The sequence below is a fragment of the Ursus arctos genome, unplaced genomic scaffold (assembly GCF_023065955.2).
Source record: "Ursus arctos isolate Adak ecotype North America unplaced genomic scaffold, UrsArc2.0 scaffold_5, whole genome shotgun sequence".
Taxonomy (NCBI): Eukaryota; Metazoa; Chordata; class Mammalia; order Carnivora; family Ursidae; genus Ursus; species Ursus arctos.
In genome coordinates, this window is record NW_026623067.1 from 36,750,156 (window position 1) to 36,776,757 (window position 26,602).

General features: G+C 42.6%; 1 protein-coding gene and 1 non-coding gene across 3 annotated transcripts in view; one reads left to right on the forward strand and one right to left on the reverse strand.

Annotated features, from left to right (window-relative positions):
* The window catches only part of SIL1 (SIL1 nucleotide exchange factor), a 250,710-nt gene that overhangs the window by 211,269 nt on the left and 12,839 nt on the right, over positions 1–26,602 (reverse strand). The gene's annotated exons all lie outside the window — the stretch shown is intronic.
* On the forward strand, positions 24,673–24,779 carry LOC113261958 (U6 spliceosomal RNA). The gene has a single exon (XR_003318564.1). It is a non-coding gene; the product is annotated as a U6 spliceosomal RNA (small nuclear RNA).

Consider the following 26,602-nt stretch of genomic DNA (forward strand, 5'->3'; position numbering starts at 1 on the left):
ACCCACAAAGACAGCGAACCACAGGAACACACACACAGTTAGGGTGAACACGGCTACACTGCTGCATAACCAAGCATCCCAAAACAATAATTTATTTAGCCATTTGGGTAAGGCTTGGCAGGGAAGAATCAACTCTGCTCTGTGTCCTGTCAGCTGGCGTGGTTCAATGAAGGCAAGATGCTCACTCACATGGCTGGCAGTTGATGCTGGCTGCTGGTTGGGACCTCAACTGGTACTGTCAGCCAGGACACCGACAAGTGGCCTCTCCCAATAGCTGCTTGGCCTCCTCGCAGTTTGGTAGCTGGTTTCTAACAATGAGCATCGCAAGAGAACAAAACATAAAAGTGCATGGTATTTTTATGATCTAGCTTCAGAAGTCACATAGCATCTTTCCTGCCATGTTCTATTGGTTGAGGGAGTCACCGAGGTCTGTCCGCATTGAAGGAGAAGGAAAGAGAGACTCTCTCTCAGTGGAAGAAGTTGACATCACATTGTAAGGAGAACATGCGGGATGGGATGTATCATGGTAGCCATCTCTGGAAAATAGCCACAAGCCCCACAACCTGGCACAAACACCCACAGTCGTGCATACTGCTTATACATCCAGAGTCATACACAGCACACAGATGTGATTATACATGTACATAAATGAATATCCTGAATTCACATATATGAACGTGTCACATAATGCTATTCCCTTTACCACATATATATTTCTTACATAATTACACAATTAGATGTGTCTAGGGAAACATGAAAACATACACATAGAGAGTAGCCTTGAACATCAATCAGAGACCCTAAGGAAACCAGACTGGGAGCAGAGGAAGTATAACCCAGGTGTGAGCTGTCCCATTTCCCCACCAAGAACCCACGGCTGCACAACCATCAGTGTGAAATGCAGAATTTACTGCAGGTATCACAGGGGTGAAGGAGGATGTTAATCCCACATACCCCACAGCAGACAACCTGGAAGCCTACTTGAGCAGTTCTTTCCTCCCAAGTCCCTGTCTCACTTCTAGCACTCCATGAATCATTTTGTATCTTTTCTTTCCCTTGCATGGTACCCAGTCAGCCAGTTCACATCTCTGTCTCCTGGATTCTCCCTCAAGCCTCCAAATTCTTCACCCCTTTATCATACAGAGCAGTTCATGTTTGCCCAGATCCATTATAAAGGGCTGATGTAAAGGCAGGGACTGGAGCTGGAACCAAGGTGGTCTGAAGACAGGCTATTCTTTCATCTCTCCTTCTCACGGACCATCTGTCCTCTTGCTCTTGTTGTCTGCATCACACCAAGATGTCTGACTGGCCAAGATGGTTTACCTCTACGTTCCTAATTTGGGCTGAGTCAAGTTGACTGGAATAGTTATTGCAGTTTCGGCCCCCCAAAAAAACCACCTGGAAGATCCCAAAGAACAAGGCCACTGCAGGGCTGTCGTAGGGCAGCCTATGTGGGCCCTCCCCTAGTCCGATCTGTGTCTACCCCTACATAAGGGCCAGGGCTACTTCTCCAAGCAGAGAGCTGCAGAAGGGATGTCTGCTGTAGGGGAATCCTGGGTATGATAGGTACAGTGACTGACCGTGCCTACACATGCCGGCACCGTCCTGGGTCAGTAAGCCAATAAGGGGGAACCCTTCCCTCCTAATAAAGGTTCCCAAGCACCAAAGCTTTGGGAGATCACATATGGAGAATAAGGCTGGCTCTGTGGCATATCTCAGAAAATTAGATCATCAAATCCAGCATCAGCGTCAGCAGGGGAGCCTGAATTTGGGACTGTGGAGCATTTTAAGAACAGGCTTTGGAATCTGAAAGACGGCTCAAATCCTGACTGCCCCTCACTAGCTAAGCAAGTTGCCTTAACCCTAACCTACCTTACAGGGGTGTTTCCTTATCTGTAACATGGAGATAATACTAGTATTCCCTTCCACAACTGTTATGGAGATTAAATGAGATAATATATGTAAAGCATTCAGCCCAGTGCCTGGCACAGTTAAGTGCTGAATTGAGCTTAGTTTCTAGTACTATTCTTTACCATGCCTGTTGGTTACACAGACAGTTAAATCACACAAATACACGTACAGATACTTAAAAACTCATGTAGGAGATCCTGTTTTATATTCCCACTCAACATTCTAACTAATTATTCCACAGGCAGACCTACACATACCACACACACATTATACATCACGCCCAGGCTGTATACGGGCTTTTGTGGAAAGGTTGGAAGAAGAGGTATTACTCAAGCAGACAAACCCTTCCTCTGGTCAAAAATGAGGCACACATGAAATGAAAGGTATGGGAGTGTCTCTGGAACAGAGGGTCTTGGGAGCTCTTCTGGAGAAGGCACACTGCATTTTCTGCGCTGGGTGAGGATGACAAGTTGAATGTGGTTTTTCTCAGCGGTGTCTTTATTACTGCATATGTTGGAGCACACAATAGGCCAGCCCCTTGCTGCCTGAGCTCAGGCGGCAAGGGGCTGGCCACACGCAACTAATCATTCTTATTTGTTTAGCTAGTGTGGCTTCCCATTTCCCCACGGCCTCTGCGGAGACATCCCGAGTGGGAGGCATTGGCACCAAGATCATTATGGAATTATAAGTCCGATCGAACCATCACTAGAGCCACTGTGGGGAAATAAATCTTCCCTGACTAGAACTTGGATTGCATAGCCACGGGAACCCTGCTTCATTCTCCTAATGCCTGCTCCTCGGTGACTGGCAGGGGTAAGAGATGGAGAGCCGGGTAGGGTTGAGGGATCCTTTTCCAGGGCACAGGATCCAGGGGCTCTGGCCTTGTCAACTGCCACCCTGGGCAACAATGAGAATAATAACAACATTAAACAGAACTTCACATAAAGCTTTCTCATGTACACCATTTAATTCTCATGGAAAACCTGTGAAATGCAGGTGTTACTGTTCCTCATTAACCAAAAAGGAAACTGAAGTTCAAATACTCTTGAGAGAGATGTAGCACACTGCTGGGACCTAAGGGTCCAAGGAGGCCCTTTGTTGTAGTTCCAAATCTAATACTTTCATATTACAAATAGGTCAGATTCCGCCTACTACAGCGTGTCCATTGGTTAATAAATTTATTGAGTTCATGTGCCAGGTCCTGTGCCAAGAGCTGGGGATTTAATGGTGAGTGAGCAGACTTAGTCTTGAAGTAGATTAAAGGTAGTCTCAAACTCTTTTGCACCATCAAGAGGTGGGATATATATCCCATCCCTGTGAATCTAAATTGCTTTGACCAATGGAGTACAGAAGAAGTGATGCTATCCAGTTTTAAGTCTACTCTTTGAAAGCTTCCACCTTGGTCTCTTAGAGCCCTGAGCCATTCTGCAGTAAGTCCAACCGCCCTGATAGTAAGATAGCAGGGACAGGGAAAGGGGCGCAGCTGAGCCCAGCCTTCCAGCCACCCCACCAAGGCACCAGACTTTGATTGAAGCCTTCATGGACCTTTCAGACCAGACCAGCCCCCAGCTGAGTGCCACTGAGAGGTCCCAGTCAACAGCACATAGAACAGAAGAATCATCCAACCAAACCCTTCCGGAATTCCTGGCATAAAAACTCATGAGCTGTAACAAACTGGCTGTTGTTTTAATCCGCAAGTAGGCAAGGTTTCCCTATGAAGGGCCAGATAGTATATATTTTAGGCCTTGCAGACCATGTACTGTCTCTGTCACATAGTGTTCTTGTTCTGGGTTTTAAAAATAACCCCTTAAAAATGTAAACACACACACACACACACACACACACACACATACACTTAGGTTTCTAGTTATACAAAAACAGGGCATGAACTAGATCTGGCACTTTGCCAAACTCTGTTTTAAGCACTAAGATTTGAGGAAGGTAGTTCCCTAGAAACAGCTAGCCAGAACAGTCCTTTTCTGCATGAGGGCTAAAAAACGCAAGTAAGACAGACATAAAACAAAAGAATACTAATTAATCAAATAACCACAAAAAGGAGATGTGCCAGGTGCAATGGGATTTAATGTCACTGAGGGTTTTAGGAAAGGTCTTCCCCAAAACGTAACATTTAGGCTGAGACTTAAAGAGAAACCGCATACCCATTAGCCGTCACTCCCCATTCCCTCCTTTCTGGTCCCTGACAACCACTAAGCCACTTTCTCTGTCTCCACAGATTTGCCTTTTCTGAATATTTCATACAAATGAAATCATACATACATTCTTTTGTGAATTTTTTTTCACTTAGCATAATGTTTTCAAGGTTCATCCATGCGGTAGCATGCGTCAGTACTTCTTTCCTTTTTATGACTGAATATCATTCCTATTGTATAGATACAACAACATTTTTTTTATCCGTTCATCAGACAATGGATTTTTCCATTTTTTGGCTGTTATAAATAATGCTGCTATGAAAATTTACATACAAGTCGTTATTTGCACACTTGTTTTCAATTGCCTTGGGTATATACTGAAGGGTGCAGTTTCAAGAGCATGTGGTAACTCTATGCATGCCTCCATTTTTTAATCAATAACTACAGGTTAGAGGATACAGTGGTCTAATTGGTTTAAACCTAAGTCACATGCTCTACTCCTGGTGCTCAGGGTGGAGTCAGTTTCACTAGAACATGGACTGAGGAGAGAATGATGGTTCATCAGAAGGAAATGAGGTACAGTTACCAGATGGAAAGTGAATGGACTCTAAGCAGCAAATCCACAGATGACCACTGCAAATAGCTATATTTATTGATTGTTTACTGTGAGCCAGACACTGCACTAAGTGATGTGGGAAACAAAGGCAAGAGAAAAAATTAAATTTCCTTGGTACTTACAACCCACTGACAACTCCTTGAAATGGGAGAGCAACCTTCCTCTAGGAACTCAGCTGTATCAATGTTGACACTTTACTAAGAGCAAAAGGCAATCTTAGCTTAATATTATCCTGACCTGCCAGGATCCTGTAAGTCTACTTTAACATATAAAAATTCCTTTGGAAACTTCCTTTATCTCTACCCCCCCCCCAAGATAGATGTTGACCATCATCCTCCAAGCATATAGACCACTGATACACATCTGAAGGGTCTCATGACTAAGGTTTTAGCGAACAGTAATAAATGACCTTTCCCTAACAATAGTTAGCTCCCTCAAGGTCCTGGAAACCTTGCTTTCAAAGTTCCTATGCTATCCCTAACCCCCTTCTAACTTGGAAGTATATAATCAGTCACCCATCACAACCCCAGTGCAGCTCTTTTTGCCCATGGGTCTTGTCCCCATGCTTTAATAAAACAACCTTTTTTCACCAAAGAAGTCTCAAGAATTCTTTCTTGACTGTTGGTTCCAAACCCCAACATTTCCATCACTAAGTATATGCATTATCTCATTTAATCTTCACAGCAATCGCCCAAGGATTCTCTTATTCCTATTTTACAGATGAGGAAACTAAGTTTCAGAAAAATTCAGTAAGTTGCCTAAATCTGTATAGCTGGGAAGTGGAAATTTGAACCAAAGTCTGATTGCAAAGCAAAGTGTCAGAGAAAAAACTGATTCTGAGCCATGTTGACAGATTTTTTTTAAGTAGGTTCCACACCCAGCATGGAGCCTAACATGGGGCTGGAACTCACGACCTCGAGATCAAAACCTGAGCCAAGACCAAGAATCAGATTCTTAGCTGACTGAGCATCCAGGTACCCCACAGATTCTAAGCTATGTTAAAATATATCTGCTAGAGGTTCTTTTATTTTATTTTCCCAATACTTTTTTTAAAAGATTTTATTTATTTATTTGAGAGAGAGTGAGTGAGATAAAGAGCACAAGCTAGGGGGGAGAGGCAAAGGGAGAAGCAGACTCCCTGCTGAGCAGGGAGCCTGACACTGGGCTCAACCCCAGGACCCTGAGATCATGACCTGAGCCAAAGGAAGACGCTTAACCAACTAAGCCACCCAGGTGCCCCTTCCCAATACTTTTATAATCACTGGAGAAGAGTCTGTGTAACCAAAAATTTCCTTTCACATTATGGACAGGGAAGAACAGGTTTTTATAATAAAAAAAAAAAAAATCACAGCTGACCTTTCTTCTTTTCAATTTCTAAGTAAGCTTCCAATTTTGTCAGGCCACATCATTGGCATTGAGATTAAGCAGATCTATTTCTCAGAAAACCTCCATGCTTCTTGTAACCACCCATCTTTTTCTAAGAGGTCTAGTAAAAATTAAGCTAAATTCTTCTTGTCATGAGATTAGGAAATGCAGAACTCTACATCAGGCTCTTAACCTCCTTCAGATATCATTTATAAGAGCCCTTATCTCAGGTTCATCTGTGGTTCTCATGGCGAGGACCTAAGGCGAGGGATCTCTGACTCCCCACTCTCTGCTCTGGGAGTCTACAGCCTGATTGATGTGAGATGGGTGGGACGGAAAATGTGAGGTTGCCAGAGTTGAAGGGGTACAGGAGTTGCATTTTGTTGCCGCACACTTTCTGCCAATTCCAAAAGGCCAGCCTTTGGAATATCGTGGTGGAATAACTTCATATTCAGCTGCATACTGTACCAAAGCTTCATACTAAAAAGCAGGTTCGTAGCATCACACTGACTCTTCCTTGAGAGACCCCTTTCCAGCACCTCCTCCTCTCAGTACACACACATTCCCATCAAGGAAACTTGCATCCTAAGCCCTTGAAAGATTTACTGCCAGTACCACAGACAAATTAGTGAATACTCTGGCAGTTGATTCCAAAGACAGGATGCTCATTTGCATGAGAAGTTGCATGTCATTTGCATTATATTTGCAAGTCATTTGCATATCACGTCTTCCCTGTCAAAATGTACATAAATCCTTTCTACTTTCATTTTTTTTTAATTTTCTAAAAAGGACTACGCCTCCACATCCTGCCCAGACTGTCTGGTAAAATTACTAGTTGAGTATTCCTAGCTTGATTGTGAAGAGCCTCAATGCCATGCTGAGGAGATCTCAAACCATGGAGAATCCCCAAGAATATCAGAACTTGGTTTGAGATATTTCGTTCATTTGTTCATTTATTCAACAAATCTTTATTGAACACCTACGATGTGCCAGGCACTGTTCTAAGTGCTGAGGATATATCTGTCAACAATGAGATTAAAAATAATTACAACATTAAAAGTTAAATGCCGTCATTTCAGAAGATTACTTGGCACCAATCTGATCAATAAATATGAGTGGAAACTAATACTAAAATCTCCTCAAAGTACTTGGTTATAAGGTGGTCATCTGGGTATTATAGACTAGGCTTACATTTTTTAAAAAATTAATCCTCAAATTAAATAACATGTTCTAATGGGTACTGAAGATCCCTGACGATGATGATCCATGAAAAAACCCAGGTTTGAGAAGAACCAACTGGGGAGCCAGTAAAAGATTTAGGCAGGGAAATGACCTGGGTTTGTGTCTTAATATAGGGGCAGCTACATGGAGGGTAGGCTGGAAGTTGCTCAAGGCAAGAGATCAAAGAGAGGTTTTGATAGTCTGGGTGTGACTCAGATGTGGAGTTGTCCACACTGTCAGCTTCCTAAACCTATGGCCCCCTCACTGCTGTCTGTCTGAAATCAAGTCGTATCACATATATGGTGGCTTCGGAAGTATTCAATAAAAATTTGTACGATCACAGAGAGGAGTCATAACACATTGTTTCACTTGAAAACTCAGCTCTAGACACGTCTATTCAAATTCTCTCATGTAGCCATAAGTAGTAGGTGCTTCTCAACTCTTCTATCACCCAGTTCTCAACTGACTCTAGTCTCTTCTTGATCTTTTAATCGCTGGAACTCCAAACTCATGACCTCTTCATATTGTGAAGCAATGCAGCTTCTATTCTGAAATCCCAGGGAGTGTGGAAAAACAACGTGTCCTTCAGTTCCAGCATCTGTCCCTGTGAGAGCTTATAAGTACCATTTTTTTAAAGTCTCTCCTTAAGAAAGAGCTGGTAAGGATCTCATCAAGAGCAATGCCTCTATAATGCAGAGAAGAGAAAGAGTCATGGCAGAGAGAGTATCAGGACTGTAGTGGGGAAAGGAAGCCCATGGACAAATATAAAGCCTCAAGAGGTAGACCATAAACAGCTCTCATTAGATCTTGGTCACATGTTAGGATGGATTGCTTGGTTCAGAGACTCAGAGGTGCTAAGACAGGGTCTGATTAAAAACCCATGGTAACACTAGCCTATAAAGAAGAGAAGGGGAGTGGAGGGAAGCTCTGGCAGAAGTGATCAGAGAGACAGTGAGAATGTATAGCAACAAACAAGAAAAGTTTCAAGAAAGAGAGAGCCGGCAACATAAAACATCACAGAGGTCAAGTACAGGACAGCTGGAGAGAAGTCGTTGGATCTAGCAATTAAGGTGACCTTCTAAGAGTAGTTTTAGAGACGTCTTGTGGGAGACACTGCTGATTACTTACCCAAAAGCCATTTTGCCACCCTTTCTCCTTACCGACCACTACAGGGACTCAAAAATGCCAGATACTTTCTCAATACCCCTTTCCCTACCCTTTAAACCTAAAGATAGACAAGTGACCTGGTTCTGGACAATGAAACCTGGAAGTCTGGAAGCTTCTGGAAAAGATCTTCCTACTCACTCCATAGGTATCTTCTTCAACCCCTTTCTTTCCCTCCCTGGAAGTCATCATGTGAGCTCATGCTGTTCAGAGCTGCAGCAGCCATTGCAGGACCATAAGGGGACAAGACCTAGAATGGAACAAATACCCTGAGGACGGCAAATGAGAAAACGTGGATCCTAGATGACACTGTTGAGTGGCTAAATTAACCAAACGTGAAGCTATTAACCTCTGTTTCTTGCTAAGTGAGATAAACAAATGTCCTTACTCCTTACATCACTGTTAGTCAACTATTTCATTATTTGCAATCATGATATGTGGTGACAGGGCAACCAGAATTGCATCTATTCTGGAGGGAATGTAAAACCTGAAAGCAAAGATTTTAGGTGTTCTCCAGTGGTTTCCACATGCCAATTAATGAACTAGCTGCATTAAAATTACATGAGGAGATTTCTTTAAAAATACAGTTTCCTGGGGGCGCCCGGCTGGCTCAGTCAGTAGAGCATGTGACTCTTGATCTTGGGGTCGTAAGTTCAAGCCCCACATCGAGTGTACAGCTTAGTTTATTAATTAATTGATTGGTTAATTAAAAATACAGCTTTCTGGCCTTTATTCCTGGAATATTCTGATTCAGTAAGTCCAGCATGGAGCCCAGGGATCTTTCTTTGTTATAAGGGCACCAACTGGTACACCATTTTGGAATATTGTTGGTACTTTCTTACAAGTAATCTACAATTCCACTCCTTTTTTTAAATTTATTTTTTTAAGATTTTACTTATTTAGTTTAGAGAGAGACTGAGTGCAAGCGGGGGGGGGGGGACGCAGAGAGGGAGTGGGAGAGAGAATCTGAAGCAGACTGCACGCTGAGCACAGAACCTCATGATGCAGGGCTTGACCCCACAACAGTGAGATCATGACCTGAGCCAAAACCAAGAGTCAGACACTTAACCAACCAAGCCACCCAGGCGCCCCTACAATTCCACTCCTTGATATTTACCTAAGAAAAAGAAAAACATATGTTCACAAAAAGATGTGTATAAGAATATCCATAGCAACTTTATTCATGATAGCTGAAACTGGAAACAAGCCCAAATGCTCATAACAGGAGAATGAAAAAAATCATGGACTAAGGGTAATTAAAAAGATTATCAAGGGGCACTGAAGGCCTCACCACACCTGGAAATCGGACATTGTAGTCAGTGAGCATGGTTCTGTGGTTTTCTCTAGTAGCCTGGAGGCAGAAGCAGAGAAAATGAAACTTGTCTGACCTGCGTGGTAATTACAGTGGGAGGGACAAAATGACAGGAGGCAATGGAACTAGAAGGAACAGTAAGAATGAAGTCAAAATATATCTTTGTCTGAAAGTGCATTTGAAACACCCTTGTTCAGAGCTTCCCTAACTCTGTCCTGTTTAGCTCTGGCCTCTATGTATTTCATACCTCCTATTCAAAGGTAGAAAAACCAAACAACCCATTTTGCACACTGGGACTGAGGCTTAAAGGAGAGAAAATAGGAGAGGTTGAAGTCAGTGTTGAGGGAAGCTCAGCATCAGCCCCAGGGCAAGGCAGAGGTGCCCAAGACATGCAGTCCACCTAGGGACCCCAGAATGAGCAGAGACAAATCCCAACTTTGAGTGGCCTCCAAAGAGGATGACACTACTCTCACTGAAGGTCTGAGGAGCTGTCATCTATGGGATATGGTGACTGGTGGCCTGAAAATTAATTGGGCTGTTCCACATAGGAGATAAAAAGAAAATTCTGCCCAAGCTGGTGTCACACTAATTTGGCAGGAGGCTGGGTAATGATTTGCCTATGTCAACATCCCCTTTCTTCCCCCCTCCCCTCCCTCAGTCATGGCTTGTTTCAAGCTGCTCCATGATGGGAGCATCCAAGAAATGCAGCCTTACAGGGATGAAAAGGAGGCTTTCTAAGGAGAGAAGTCCAGCAGAGGAGAGGAGAGATGGCTATACTATTACAGCTCTAACTTCCTCTCTATTCCTGCAGGCTCAGAGGGAGTAAAGGAAACAAACCAAAACTATCAGAGGTCTACTTTGTGCCCAGTCCTGTATTGAAGGCTTTCACTTGAATCTTCTCAATAACCTTGCAAGTCCAAGATCAAACCCCAGTAAGGAAAGTAGAATTTGGGGAAAGGGAAGTGTCACACAATTAGTGAGGGGCCACATTAGGGCCCCAGCACAGGTCAGTCTGATTCAAACTCTGAGCTCTTTTCCCCATAATGAGCTGAGTGATACTTTCTCTGAGTGTCAAAAATTAATTGACCCTGCAGCCAGTATAGACATTAAACTGTAGAGCACTGACTTGCAGGAAAGGCCCAATTTCCCTAATTCCCAGAGCTCCCAGTGACATGTAGATGAACGACTAAGACTGTCATCCACCAACAATAGTAACAAAGCAACCAGAGCCACCACTTCTTGAGATGTTACTAAGTGCTAAGTGCTGTTTTAAGTGCTGTATAGGTGTTATTTAATATTTATCTTCAAAATAATCCCATTAGCAGCCAACGATTATCCTTTCAAGCACCCACGTATCATCTAAAGCACTGATCACATACTAGACCGGAGAGCTCCTTCGTCTCATCAGATTAAAAAAAAATCAATAGACTACTTTCTCTAATCAAAACAGAACTTAACAACAGAAAGATAACAAGGTCTCCATGCATTTGGAAACACTTCTAAACTCATGGGCCAAAAAAATTTATCAAAATGGAGCTATTTAGAAATGAAAGTTAGCTGTCGAAGGCAGATACAGTGGTACTTAAAGGGAAATGTTTAGATTTAAATGTTTATATAAGAAAATCAAAAGCTGAAACAGAGCATCCAACTCAAGAAGTTAAAAAAGAACAGATTAATCCAAAAGAGAGTAGGAAGAAGAAATCATAAGACAAAAACAAAAATTAATGAATTAGAAAATAGAGATACTATACAGGATCTAGAAAACTTTTTGATAAGCTCAACCCAGAAAAAGAAAAGGCCTAAATAAACAATATCAACAAACATTTAAAAGATACCTATCTGAATATATGGCAGAAAATTCAGTCATGAGGAAATACTGTAAAAATCTTTATTTTAGGTTGATAAATCTTAAATTTTTGGCGAAATGGATAATCTCCCTTAAAATGGAAAGACAGTCCTTTAATAGAGATATTCATTATTATTATTATTACTTTTCCACAGATGAAGAAACTGAGGAACAGAGAGAAACTTGTTCCGATTCCCATAGCTAGTAAGATGCAGTCTGGACTCAAGGCCTAGGCAGTGGATCTCCAATTCATCCTTCCTCCCTGCCTCCCACATATACTGAGCACCTGCCTGGCGCCAGTCCTTGAACCAGGGATTACAGGAATAAGAGACAAAGTTCTTGCCCTCAGGAAGCTTCCAGTCTAGAAAAGACTAGGACCAGGACTAGGGTGAGTCAAGTGAGGTAGCAAGGGCACAAAAGTGAAGGGCATGTTCACTGTCACCTGTACAACTCTCCTTAAACTTGGCACCCTAGTCCTGGCCCTGTTAAGAAGCATAATCACAACTGCTAAGTTACATGCTTTGTAACTGTTTCTCAACTTGAAACAGGTAAGAATTCTAAACCATGGATGTGAGGAAAGGGCATTCCAGGCAGGGGAACTACTATAAGTAAAGGACAGAGCAGGGAGACAGCATGATCCCTGGTGGGAACTATAAGCAGTTTGGTATTTTTGAGGCATACAAATCAGTGCAAGGTAGAGAATGGCAGAAGAGAGGCTAGAGAGATGGCCAAGATCCAGGTCATCAACGGTGCTTTATATCATGCTAAGGAGTTTAGACTTTACCCTAAGGGTTTAAGCAGCGGAGTAACACAGGCATAGTTGTATTTTAGAATGATCCCTCTGGCAGGAATGTGGATGCGGGTGGGGGTGGGAACAAGGCTGAAGGCAGAGAAATGAGTTAGGAGGCTGTAACAGCATCCAGGCAAGAGATGAAGAAAGCATGCACTAGGGCAATGAGCAGTTGGAATGAAAAATGGGAAATGGATTTAAGAAGTATTTGAGATGTAAAATTAGCAGGACTTAGCAGTTGATCGAATGTGGGAAGAAGAAAGTGTGGAAGGAATCAAGAATGAGGCCCCTCGCCTGGGTGGCACAGCGGTTAAGCGTCGGCCTTCGGCTCAGGGCGTGATCCCGGCATTGTGGGATCGAGCCCCACATCAGGCTCCTCCACTATGAGCCTGCTTCTTCCTCTCCCACTCCCCCTGCTTGTGTTCCCTCTCTCGCTGGCTGTCTCTATCTCTGTCAAATAAATAAATAAAATCTTAAAAAAAAAAATGAATGAGGCCCCTCACCACTCACTTTTTTTTTCTTTTTTTTTTATTTATTTTTTTATTTTTTATTATATTATGTTAGTCACCATACAGTACATCCCCAGTTTCCGATGTAAGGCTCGATGATTCATTAGTTACCACTCACTTTCTATCATGAATAACTGGAGTGCCAAGTGGTAACACCATCTTCCGTCCATTTCTCAATTTATTCATACATCTAATAATCTATCCATCTGTTAGGTCATTCATCCATTTTTTGATTCATATATCCATATGTCCACCCATCTCTACATCTATCCTTTGATCAAATTCTTATGAGTGTCAAAGCATCTTGAAGAATGCATGTATATATATGATCCAGTAATTCCACTACTGGGAATTTACCCAAAGAAAATAAAAACACTAATTTGAAAAGATATGTGCACCCCTCTGTTTACTGTAGCATTATTTACAATGCTACCCAAGTGTTCATCTACAGATGAATGGATAAAGAAGATGTGAGATAGATATAGATATAGATATAGATATAGATATAGATATAGATATATAGATATATAGATATATAGATATATACACACAATAAACTATTACTCAGCCATTAAAAAAAGAATGAGATCTTGCCATTTGCAACAACATGGACAGATTTAGAGGGTATAATGCTAAGTGAAATAAGTCAGTCAGAGACATACAAATACCATATGATTTTACTCATATGTGGAATTTAAGAAACAAAACACATGGACAAAGAAAAAAGAGAAAAACAAACAAAAAAACAGACTCTTAAACACAAAGAACAAACTAACGATTGTCAGAGGGGAGGTCGGTGGGAGGATAGGTGAAATAGGTGAATAGGATTAAGAGTACACTTGTCATGAACACAGAGCAGTGTATAGAATTATTAAACCATTACATTGCACACCTGAAACTAATAAAACACTGTATGTTAATTATACTTGAATTTAAAAAAAAGAATACATGTATATAAAAGGCATAATACTTGGCCTTATTCATTTATTCATTCATTCCCTACACTTTTATTGATATCCTCCTATGTGCCAGATACTATTCTAGGTAATCAGGATTCAGCAGTGAATAAGCAGGAAAGGTCCTCTTTAAGGACCTAATGTTCTAGTGGGAAATACAGATAGAATGCAAGGAAATAATATAATTTCAGGGAGTGAAACTCTTTTGTTATTAAAAAAAAAAAAAAAAACCACAGAGCTCCTTGGAGAAATGGCTGATTCCTGAGCTGGGGCAAGAAATATAGAATATAAGCCTGGAGCATCTTGCAGTGTCAGAAAGAACATAAGGGCTCAAAACAAAAACCCAGTGATGGAAGTATATCAAAGGGACATAGCTAAGTGAAAAAGTTCCCAGTAACCAAAAGTGGAAAAATTTGAGCAAGAAAATAACGTTTATTGGGTTGTAAGCTGAAGTATAAAACAAGTAATTATGAGCTCACACTGATATAAATTGATTGACTAAATAAACAAAGACATGGAGAAGAGACAAATCCCCTTTACAGGATTTCAAATAATGTATGTAGATACTCCACCTTCAAGGATTCCTTAAATGTGGGCTGTACACAGTGACTTCATTCCAAACAGTACAGTATGGAAGGAGGGCGGGGATGGTGAAGAGTAACTTTATAGTGGAGAAACCTGGCAAACTTAAACTCAACCAGGTGATCAGGGTTAACATCAATAGTAATAAGTCATGTCAATTGATAGGATATAGTGAGAATGGCACTTATACAGTCTTCCTCCCCAAAACATGTAACCCTAATCTAATCATGGGGGAAACCCAGACAAATCCCAATTGAGGGACATTCTACAAAATACCTGGTCACTAATCTTCAAAAGTGTCAAGGTCATCAAAAACAAGGAAAGTCTGAGATATTGTGTCATAGTCAAGAGGAGACTCAGGAGACATGACAACTAAATGAAATGTGGCATCCTGAACAAAAAAAGGATATTAGGTGAAAATCTGTATCAAATATGGACTTTAGTTAATAATACATTATAATTTGGCTCAACAGGTGTGACAAATGTACCATACTAAAGGAAGATGCTGATAACTGCCGGGGTGGGGGGGCGGGGACTGGGTGTGAGGTATAGGGCAATTCTGTAGTGGCTTTGTGACTTTTTATAAATCTAAAAGTATCCTAAAATAAAAACTGACACTTGAAAGTGTTAGTGCCGAGGAAGCCAAGTGGAAAAAGTGTTTCAAAAGGAAGGATGGGACCAACTAGGTCAAATACGGCTGAGACACAGAATAAATGAGTACTGAAAACTGACAAATGGATTTGGCAAATGGCTTCAAGTTGCTTCTTATTCAAGGGAGGAGCTAAAAAAAATGAGGAAGAAGGGATGCCTGGCTGGCTCGTTGGAAGAGCATGCAACTCTTGATCTTAGGGTTGTAAGTTCGAGCTCCACGTTGGGTGTAGAGAGTACATAAAAATCAAAAAAAGAAAGAAAAGAAAAGAAAAGGAAAGGAAAGAAAGGAAGGAAAAGAAAAGTGAGGAAGAAAAGAACCACCTGGGTTGCTCTGGGGGGGAAGAAAGCAGCCAGGATATAATCCTTAACGGGCCATCTTGGAATGGGGGTGGGAATGCTTTGAAAGATGAAATCTTTACGTTGCTAACATCGAATACTTGTATCTCATGACACCAACCCAAATGGGACAATTACTAAATCTTCACGCTGGAAAGATCATCACTAAACACAAAAATCTCTCTGTGTCTTCCAGGGAAGTACATCTAAACTTGCAGAGAGAAGGGCCTGCTGGCTAAGGGACCATCCCAGGATTTCATTTCTTCACTCATCAAGTATTTATGGAGGCCCTACTATGTGCCAGGTAGTCTAGGCTCTGTGGAAACAGCAGAGAACAAAACAGACAAAACTGCCCACCCTTGGGAACTGAGGCCCTGAAACCATAGGACAGAGCTGTGCCCTAATCTGTGCCATCACTCCCTGAGCCCTGGTAGGACAAATAAAACTATCCCTTTCAGAAAAAAGATCAGCACCTTTGGCACAGGGCAAATTTTCCCGAGGACCAAACCCAGGCTGAGAGCAGAGGCCCCACGTCTGGAGTGCCATTAGTTTGGATGTCACTGCAATTATCATGTTGGCTGCAGACAAAGCCAAGTCACAATTGAGGACAGGATTTTAAATCACGACTTTCCAGAGTCTCATTAGGTAATTGATGCTGATCACATTGCTTAATGGGGACCCATAAAATGCTTGCTATTTATATTACAAAGGGAAGAGAAAAGGCTCAATTAACCAGATAATTGACGGATGATATGAGGAACTAGGGTGAAGGGGTGGGAAGAGACAGGGAAACCTGGTGAAGTTTCCCTGCCTCGGGATTTTAGCTTCTTAGTGGTAATGATTGTTTGGCTGGATTCAGAAAAGACTGTGCCCTGGTCTTCACAAAGCCCAAAGCTGCTCTTCCCAGGAGCCAGGGACTGAGATAAGAATTGTGATTTAATAGGATTTTCTACAGCAGGCTAAATCGTTTGCTAAATGAGCAATTTCAATCATCCCTTCTCCATCCACTAGGAGGGAATTAAGCTCACTTCTCTACTCTGTATTCCCACCTCCCATATCCTCACTCCCTCACCAGCTCTTAGTAAGAAGGATGGTCTGGTCGAGATACAGAAGGTACAGATTGTAGCAAGACACTTTGGGCTCACAGATGATGAGGCTATAAGAGAGTTACGACCCCATTCCCCACCCTGCATGCCCTAAAGCACCCATGGAGACCCAGGCACACCTTCCATACACCAGTCTCCCCAGAAGTCAGGTCCCAGGGCAGGCTAATTTCCCTAATACTCACCAAGAATGGGCCGTAGCACTTCTTACTGCAGAAAAGGGGGTAGGGATGAGATTCATTTCTTTCCATTATTGAGACTTGGGGTTTTTCAACAGGAACTTCCATTAAGTCCCACAGATCAAGGCATATAAGGCATCCTCGTAACTTCCAGTTATTTGGAAGAGATCTTAGGGGGGAAAAATGATTTGGGGGAAGGAACAAGCTGTACTATTTACCAACATACAAACTGAAATTGGGTTAATGGAAGATGTGTCTGGTGATGAAGAATTCAGGGTTCCTACGATTCTGCCTCTTGATTGGCCTGGGGCCTCTGCACATGTGGATTCATTTCTGCTTGTTCCATATGGATGACCACTCCTCTTCCTTAATTCTCTTCCTCCTCTTCCTCCTCTCTCTCTCTCTCCCTCCGTCTCCCTCTCTTCTTTTCCCCTCTCTTTCTTTCTTTCTTTTTCTCCTTTTATACGATTTTCCTGTCTCCTTTTGCATTGTAAATGATGGCATGATATTCCGACTAGGAGTGAGGGCTTTCTCTCCAAATTGATGTACAGAACCAACACAATCCCTATGAAAATCCCAGCTAGCTTCCTTACAGAAATTTATAAGCTGACCCTAAAAATCACATAGAAATGCAAGGGACCCAAAATATCCACAGCAATCCTGAAAAAAAAAGAACAAAGTTGGGAAGACGCACACTATCTGAACTGAAAACTTACACAAATCTATAATAATCAAGATAGTGCGGACCTGGTATAAGGAAAGACATGTAGACCAATGGAATAGACTTGAGACTTCAGAGTAAACCCTCACATTTATAGTCCATTGATTTTATGTCAAGACAATTTGATGGTGAAAGGATAGTCTTTTCAACAAAAGATGCTGGGACAACCCTAGATATCCACATGCAAATGAATGAACTTGGACCCCTTTCCTCATACCATACATAAAATGGATCATAGACTTACACAGCTAGAACTGTAAAACTCCCAAAAGAAAGTAGGAGTAAATCTTTCTGACTTTGGGTTAGGGAAAGCCATTACAACAAAAGCACAAGTGACAGGAAAAAAAAAAAAAAAGCTAAACTGGACTTCATCTGTGCTTCAAAGGATTCCATCAAGAAAGTAGGAGGAAAAACACAGAATGGGAGAGAATATATATCTGAGATTTATATATTTGATAAGGAACTTGAATCTAGAATATATAAAGAACTCCATGAGGTGCCTGGGTGGCTCAGTTGGTTAAGCGTCTGCCTTGGGCTCAGGTCATGATCTCCAGATCCTGGGATCGAGCCCCGCATCAGGCACCCTGCTCAGCGGGGAGTCTGCTTCTCCATCTCCTTCTGCTGCTCCCCCCTGCTCCTGCTCTCTCTCTCTGAAATAAATAAAATAAAATCTTAAAAAAAAAATAAAGAACTCCACAACTCAATAACAAAAAGACAACCCAATTTTCTAATGGGAAAAGGATCCAAATAGATATTTCACTAAAGAAGATAGGCAACAGGCACACTGAAAGAGGTTCAACATCATTAGTCATCAGAGAAATGAAAAACAAAACAACAATGAGATACTACTTCACATCACTAGAATGGCTGTAATAAAAAAGATAATAACAAATGTTGGATGGATATGGAGAAATTGGAACTCTGATGCACCTCTGGTGGGATTATAATATGCTACAGCTGCTTTGGAATACAGTCTGGCATTTCCTCAAAAGGTTGAACATAGAGTTACCATATGGTCCAGCAATTCCACTCCTAGATATATGCCCAAGGGAACTGAAAACAGGTGTTCATACAAAAATGTGTACATGAATGTTCATAGCAACATTATTCATAACAGCCATAAAGGGGAAGCAATCCAAATTTCCTCCAATTGATAAATGGATAATACAACATGGTACTGCATGGTATTTCCATACAATATCCACACAATGGACTACTACTATTCCATTTCATTAATGTTAATGGAATATTATTTGGCAATGAAAAAAATGAAGTACTGATAAATGTTACAACATGGATGAAACTTAACAGTATGTTAAGTGAAAGAAGTCAGTCACAAAGGCCACATATTGTATGATTCCATTTATAGGAAATCTCCAAGGTAAGCAAATCTAGAGAGACAGAAAGTAGACCTATGGTTGCCTAGGACTGAGGATGTTGAGAGGATACGGATAGTGACTCCAAATGATATGGGCTTTCTTTTTCTAGTGATGAAAATGTTCTAGGATTAATTGTGGTAATGGCTGCCCAACTCTGTAAATATACCAAAAACCATTAAATTGTGTGCCTTATATGGGTGAATTTTATAGTGTGTAAATTATACCTCAATAAGGATATATACACCTCTGCGCCCCCTCATTTTTGTATTTAAAAATAATAATAAAAAGACTCTCAAAACAAACAAAAAAATCTGAGAACTTTGCTGGCAAATTTCAGTTCTGGTACCCGAGACTCTGTGACCTTGGACAAGTTACTTAATTTCATTGAGCTCAGTTTTCTCACCTGTAAAACTGTTCTCGTCTAGGGCAGATCATTGTGAGGATTCAATAAACTAACATGTAAAAATACCTGCCACATAGTAAGTGCTCAGTAAATGGAAAATATAAAGAGTTGGGTATAGCAGTAACTAGAGAGCAAGTGAAGGAGAAAAAATAGTATTTATGGGCCAAGTCCACATCCATACATTTACGTGTCACCTTTGGCTGGGCTCTAGGGACATAAAGAAGTCCCTGACTCTGAGGATCAGGAAGGCTAAGGGATCAGGCATTCCTGAAGAAAAATAATCCCAACAAAACGAGCCAGTTGCTATGACGCAGTTATAGACAGGTTGCTCAGGGTCAGAGGCAATGGCTTTTAAGGGGAGGAGACTTCAAGAGTTGGCCAGATGGAAAAGGGACAAGTAGACTCTCGTCCCTTTCCCCACTGTAGGTTAGCAAAAAGATGTGAAGCACCTCACTGTGGGGACACTGGAGAGAGCCAGCCCAGCACAGGCAGAAGCAGAGGTCAAAAGAGCAGTTGGGATTTATTATTCGTGGCCAGGATGGGCAGTGAAGCTGGCACAGGAGCTGGAGGCTAGGGCCTGCCTCCCTGGCCTTCCAATAGGTGAGCTGAACCTTAGGAGTTCCTCCTCTCTCCCCTTGTTCCTAGCTCCTCTCCACCCTTAAGCCTCGAGATTTTCTTTTTTTTTTTTTTAAAGATTGATTGATTGATTGATTGATTGATTGATTTAACACAGATAGAGACAGCCAGCGAGAGAGGGAACACAGAAGGGGAGTGGGAGAGGAAGAAGCAGGCTCATAGCGGAGGAGCCTGATGTGGGGCTCGATCCCGTAACGCTGGGATCACGCCCTGAGCCGAAGACAGACGCTCAACCGCCGTGTCACCCAGGCGCCCCGAGATTTTCTTTTTCCCGCGCATCAGCCCTCTTTTGGGGAAGAGCCCGATGATCTGTGGGCAGAGCGTGACACTTCCACCACTCCTCCCTCTAGTGACTCATTCCCAGGACTGGGGGTGGCAGGAAGTGCCAGAGCCCCAGAGTTGCATCCCCATCCGGATTCTGGCAGCTTAGAGACATCCTATCTTTTTCCCTTCTCCCCCCACCCCCGCCACCTCCCCCACTTCCAGCTCTGACTCTTGACATTTCTGCGTAAGAAACACCCACCTGCCCCCAAAACTCTTCTTGCCTTTCTAATGCCTCTTCTGGTCCCTCAACTCCAGCCCCCATGGGGCTGCTGGGCTTCCAAGAGAAGCAGGCACAACCCAGACCTAGGGACTCTTTCCTGGGGGAGGTAGCCAGGCAAGGTCTGTATCCCCATGGCCAGGCCTTTGAGGAACAGGGCCTATAATGTAAAAAGCATTCTAAGCAACACTTACGACAACAACAAAATTATTTCACTACATGCTAAGTGCTTCACAAGGTTTGTTTCATTTATTCCTCACAACAACTAGATGAAAAGATGCTATTATCACTGCCATTTGGCAAATGAGAAAAATAAGAGAGAAATAATTTGGAAAGTAGCAGAATGAGAATCAAACCCAGGAGTCAGGTTTTGGGATCTGAACCACCAGGCTCTTCTGTCTGCCTCTTTTGGGCTGGAGGACAGTGTAGCCTCTATGAGCACAGCCTCTGTGACTTCTAGGGCAAGGCATGCCATCCCTGAGGCTCTAGGTACAGCTGCCTTGACCCTAGCTTTGACCCTAGCCTCCCTCCTAGTTGCCCATGGCTCTTGTGGACCTGCCCCACTCTTTACTCCTGTGGGGGGAATGTGGTGGGCTACTCAAGATTTTCATCCCTTTTGAGAGCTTAACTTCCTCTTAAACTCAGGGCAAACATCAATGTGATTCCAGGGTGCCCAGGGGGTACCTAGAAAGAGCGAAAAGAAGGAGCATTGCTTATAGGTTCAGGGGGCAGAAGGAGATTGCAGAAACCCAAGAGTGGGGTCAGCCCAGGCTTGCAGACAGAGCAGACATCTGTCACACGGAAGAGGCACAGAGATGGCCCACATGGCAATAGAAATAATAATACCCTTGAATTATGTAGCACTTTAAAATTTCTCAGTCACTTTACAAACATTTGATCCTCCAGATGACCTCCTAGGACCCGAGGAGGAAGAAAGCATCTTTTATAAGCTGTCACCACCCGTCAAGATTTCCCCCAGAGGGGAAAGGCAGAAGACAGGCAAGGCAGTGAGTGAGTTAACCAAACCCAAGCTCCAGTGGGTAATTGATAGTTTTTATGGTGTCTTTATCCTCAGACTCCTCAGATATCATATTTCCACTGGATTACCACATTTACATAACAGTGCAGGGTGGGAGACCCTGATAAATCTTCTCTGCATGGGGATGAATACAGTGGAAATGTACTTTGTTGACAGTGATTTGTTTTACTACACCACTGCCCTTCAATTTAGGGAGGAAAGAGCAAGGCTATTGCCTTATGAAGGGAGGGTGGGAAGAAGAGACAGGAGAATGGGAGGGAGGAAGATGAGAGATCTGGAAAGAGGGGGATGAATGAGAGAGGAAGACACAGGGAGAAAGGGAGAGCTTTAGGCAAAGGGGAAGAAGGGAGGGAGGGAAGAAGGGAGGGGGGAGCAAGGGAGAAAGGGAGGGAGGGAGGGAAGAAGGGAGGAAGGGAGAGAGGAAGGGAGGAAGGGAGGATAAGAGCAATGAGAACTCACTCTGTGCCAGGCACGGTGCTAAGCGTTTCCATGGATTAATTCCGCTAATCCTCAAGGCAACCCAGTGAGGACAGTCCTGTTAATATCATCATTGCACAGATGACAACACCCCATCCTGTTATGCCTGTTTTATTTTGCCACTATCTACAACAGGCTTATTAACTCACTCATGTGCTTATTGCCTTGTTCACAGCTATATCCCCAGCACTTTGAGCAGTTTCTGACCTGAAGTAGGTTCTTAATAAGAGTACTTTTTTTTTTAAGATTTTATTTATTTATTTGACAGAGACAGAGACAGCCAGCGAGAGAGGGAACACAAGCAGGGGGAGTGGGAGAGGAAGAAGCAGGCTCATAGCGGAAGAGCCTGATGTGGGGCTCGATCCCAGAACGCCGGGATCACGCCCTGAGCCGAAGGCAGACTCTTAACTGCTGTGCCACCCAGGCGCCCCTTAATAAGAGTACTTTTTGAAGGAACGAAGGGATGAGAAGCTGCTGGGGAGTTAGCCCCACCCTCCCAGGCAGGGTGATGTGATGGGGAGGATGGAGGGAGGGCAGATGCTGGAGGTGCTCCCTCTCTCCACAGACACAGAGGGAACTGTTATCAGCTGATGCGTACTTCGTGAGGAAGAAACCCATTATCTCCTCCATCCTTTTCAGTTGTTTTCTTTTCTTTTTTAACTTCCCTCAGATCTTGTGCCCCTTCCCATTCCACGATCAATTTGGCATCCACTAATCATATCCTCCTCAAGTTCTGTCTCACTCTCCTTGTTCGTTTCGCTTCCCTGCTTGCTTCTCTTTCCCATGCCTCTCTTGAGAGAGAGCTCATTCAACTAAATTGCAATTGGTGATTTCAGAGGCCAACATCCATTGTTGGAAGTCCAGTCTTGTACCAAAGCCTGCCCCCTGCAGAGAGCATTTTTCCCCATCTAAAAAATGGACAGGGGGCGCCTGGGTGGCTCAGTCGTTAAGCGTCTGCCTTCGGCTCAGGGCGTGATCCCGGCATTATGGGATCGAGCCCCACATCAGGCTCCTCCGCTATGAGCCTGCTTCTTCCTCTCCCACTCCCCCTGCTTGTGTTCCCTCTCTCGCTGGCTGTCTCTATCTCTGTCGAATAAATAAATAAAATCTTTAAAAAAAAATAAAAATAAAAAAACAAAAATAAAAATAAAAATAAAAATAAAAATAAAAAATGGACAGAGTTTTTTACAGAGTTTTTTGAACCACTATTAGTGGGCCTATAAGGAAGGGGTCTCAGAACCACAGCACTGACCTTCCCACATCCTTCTCCAGGGAAGCCTTGCCAAAGCCTTGAGACCATTGGCATCCAGTACCCAACAGAGAGCTATTTCCTCTCCCACCGTATGCGCTATTTAGTGCAACTTGCAGTAAATATAAATCAGAGGATAATAAGCCTCACTTTCCCTCTGTCTTTAGGGTTTTGGAAACTCCTCATTCCATTAAATAGCAGCGCCTGCTGAAGGTATAAATGGCAAGACCATGGGATAAGTGTACGAAGACCATGTCTCCACAGGGTTGGTAGTATATCAGAGTGGCTGGGAATGTGGGCCTTGAGATTCAGACAGCTTTGAGATTGGAGGCTGGCTTCTGTATGAATAGATTATAGGTGGCAAGGGTGGAAGTTGGGTGTCAGATGAGTCCTTTGGTACTTTCGCCAAATCAAGCATTCCTCCTAGGCCCACCAGAGCCTCCTGTACCAAATCAGTTGTAGCACTTGGCCAGTCGAGTTGAGATTATTACTTGCAGCAATGTCCAACCCACCAGACTCTGAGCTCTTCAAAGTCAAGAACTCAGTTTTTTCTTTGCATCCTTAGAGCCAGGCTACATGCTGTACATAAAAGAAGGGCATTGTACAGACCTTCATTTTCTTCCAGACAATGGAAGGTATTCATTTTCTTCCTCAAGATACTGCTATTCCTTGAGACTTTGATATGCTTAGCACCTACTTTATGCCAGGCACCCTAATGATGTTATCTTCTTTAGTCCTCATAATGGCCCTTGAGTTAGGGATTGAAACAAAAAGCATTATCTCTCATCTGGATTACGGGAAGAGCCTCTTTCTGGAAGAACACTGAGTTCTTTCTCATCTGATACCCAACTTCTGCCCTTCCCATCTACAGGATTGCACAGAGCAGCCAGAATGATCCTTTTAAAATCATGTCACTGTTCCGCTCAGAACTCTTCTATGGCTCTCCATTTCACTCAGCATAAAATCCAAATCCTTACTAGGTTCTACAATGCCCTACATTACCTCCCTAAGCCCCAGACTGCAAATTTAATGACCTCATGCCCTACCACTCTCCCCCTTGCTGTCTCTGGTAAGCCACACCGGCTTCCTGACATATGTCTCAAACACTGATGTGTATACTCCTGCCTCAGGCCCTTCCTGGCTGCCCTGTGCCTACAAAGCTTTATCCTGATCTCTCCATGGCTTGCTCCCTTGCTTATTTCAAGTTTTGTTCAAGTGTCACTGTATTAGGAAGGCCTTCCTTGACTCCCCTGTGGTGATTTTAAAATATGCCCACAAAATCTCTGATACTCCTCCCTTCGAGAGGTAGAACTCAATTCTCCCCACCCCCTTGAGTGTTGGCTTGACTTAGTGTCTGCTTCCAAAATAATAGAATACAGGAAAAGTAACAGTGTGTGACTTCTAAGACAAGGTCATAAGAGGCTTTGTGATTGCCCTAGTCTGGTAATGAGAAAACATCAGGCAAATGCAAATTAAGGGACATTCTACATAATACCTGATCAGTACTCTTCAAAATTGTCAAGATTATGAAAAACAGTGCTCGCTTCGGCAGCACATATACTAAAATTGGAACGATACAGAGAAGATTAGCATGGCCCCTTCACAAAGAGGACGCGCAAATTCATGAAGGGTTCCGTGTTTTTACTATCAGGGAACTGCAGATCAAAACTACAATGAAATATCACTTCACACCTGTCAAAATGACTAAAATCAACAACGCAAGAAACAACACGTGTTGGAGAGGATGTGGCAAAAGGAGAACCCTCTTTCACTGTTAGGAATGCAAACCGGTGCAGCCACTCTGGAAAACAAGATGGAGGTTCCTCAAAAAGTTAAAAACAGAACTACCCTATGATCCAGCAATCTCATGATTGAGTATTTACCCAAAGAAAACAAAAACACTAATTCAAAAGGATTATATATTCATAGCAGCATTATTTATAATACCCAAATTAGGGGTGCCTGGGTGGCTCAGTCATTAAGTTTCTGCCTTCGGCTTGGGGCGTGATCCCAGGGTCCTGGGATCGAGCCCCGCATTGGGCTCCCTGCTCCTCTGGGAGCCTGCTCCTTCTTCTCCCACTCCCCCTGCTTGTGTTCCCTCTCTCACTGGCTGTCTCTCTCTCTGTCAAATAAATAAAGTCTTTAAAAATATATATATAATACCCAAATTATGGAAGCAGCCCAAGTGTACATCAATTGGTGAAGGGATAAAGAAGATGTGGGATATAGATATAGATATAGATATATAGATATACTGGAACATTACTCAGCCATAAAAAAGAATAAAATCTTGCCATTTGCAACAACTGGGACAGAGCTAGAGAGTATAACACTAAGCGAAATAAGTTCATCAGAGAAAGACAAATACCATATGATTTCACTTGAATGTGGAACTTAGAAACAAAACAAACAAGCAAAGGGGAAAAAAGAAAGACACACACAAACCAAAAAACAGACTCTTAATTCTAGAGAACAAACTGATGGTTACCAGAGGGGAGGTGGGTGGGGAGATTGGTGAAATAGGTGATGGGGAGATTAAGGAGTGCACTTTTGATGAGCACTGGGTGATGTATGGAATTGTTGAATCACTGTATTGTACACCTGAGACTAAGATTACACTGTATGTTAACTGGAATTATAATAAAAACTTTTTAAAAACATTATGAAAAATAAAGAAAGAGTAGGAAACTATTGTTGATCAAAGAAGACTAAGGAAACATGATGACTAAACACAATGTGATCTCCTGGACTGGATCCTGAAACAGAAAAGACATTAATGGAAAAACCGGGGAAATCTGAATAAGGTCTGTAGTTTAGTTAAAAGTGTACCAACGTTAATCTCTTGACTTTGAGAAATGTACCATGGTTATATAAGAGATTAATGTTAAAGGAAGCTGTGTGAAGTATGTAAGGGAACTCTTTGTACTATCTTTGTAACTTGTCTGTAAATCTAGAAGTATTCCTAAATAAAAAAAAAATTTCTTAAAAAGGCATTGTGTCTTCCTCCTTGCTTTCTTAGACCATGCACATGCTACCGTGTCTTGAGGATACTCAAACAGCCTTACGGGGAGGGCTACCTATGTGTTGAGCAACTGAGGTGTCCAGCCAACAGCCATGTGAGTGAACCATCCTTGGAAGAGAATCCTCCAGCCCCAGTCAAGTTTTCAGGCAACTGCAGTCCCGTCTGACATTTTGACCACAACATCAAGAAAGACCCTGAGCCAGAATGATCCAGCTAGGTCACTTCTGAATTCCTGACCCTCAGAAACTGTGAGACGATAATTTATTGCTGTTTTAGGCCTCTGAGTTTTAGAGTAAACTATCTAAAATAGCCTCCTTCTAGTCACACTCAACCCCCCCTTTCCAACCTCAATTTTCTTCATAGTACCTATCAGGTGACACCACATGACAGGTTTATTTAACTTCTGTCTCCACCCTAGAATGTGAGCTGCATGCAAGGAGAAAC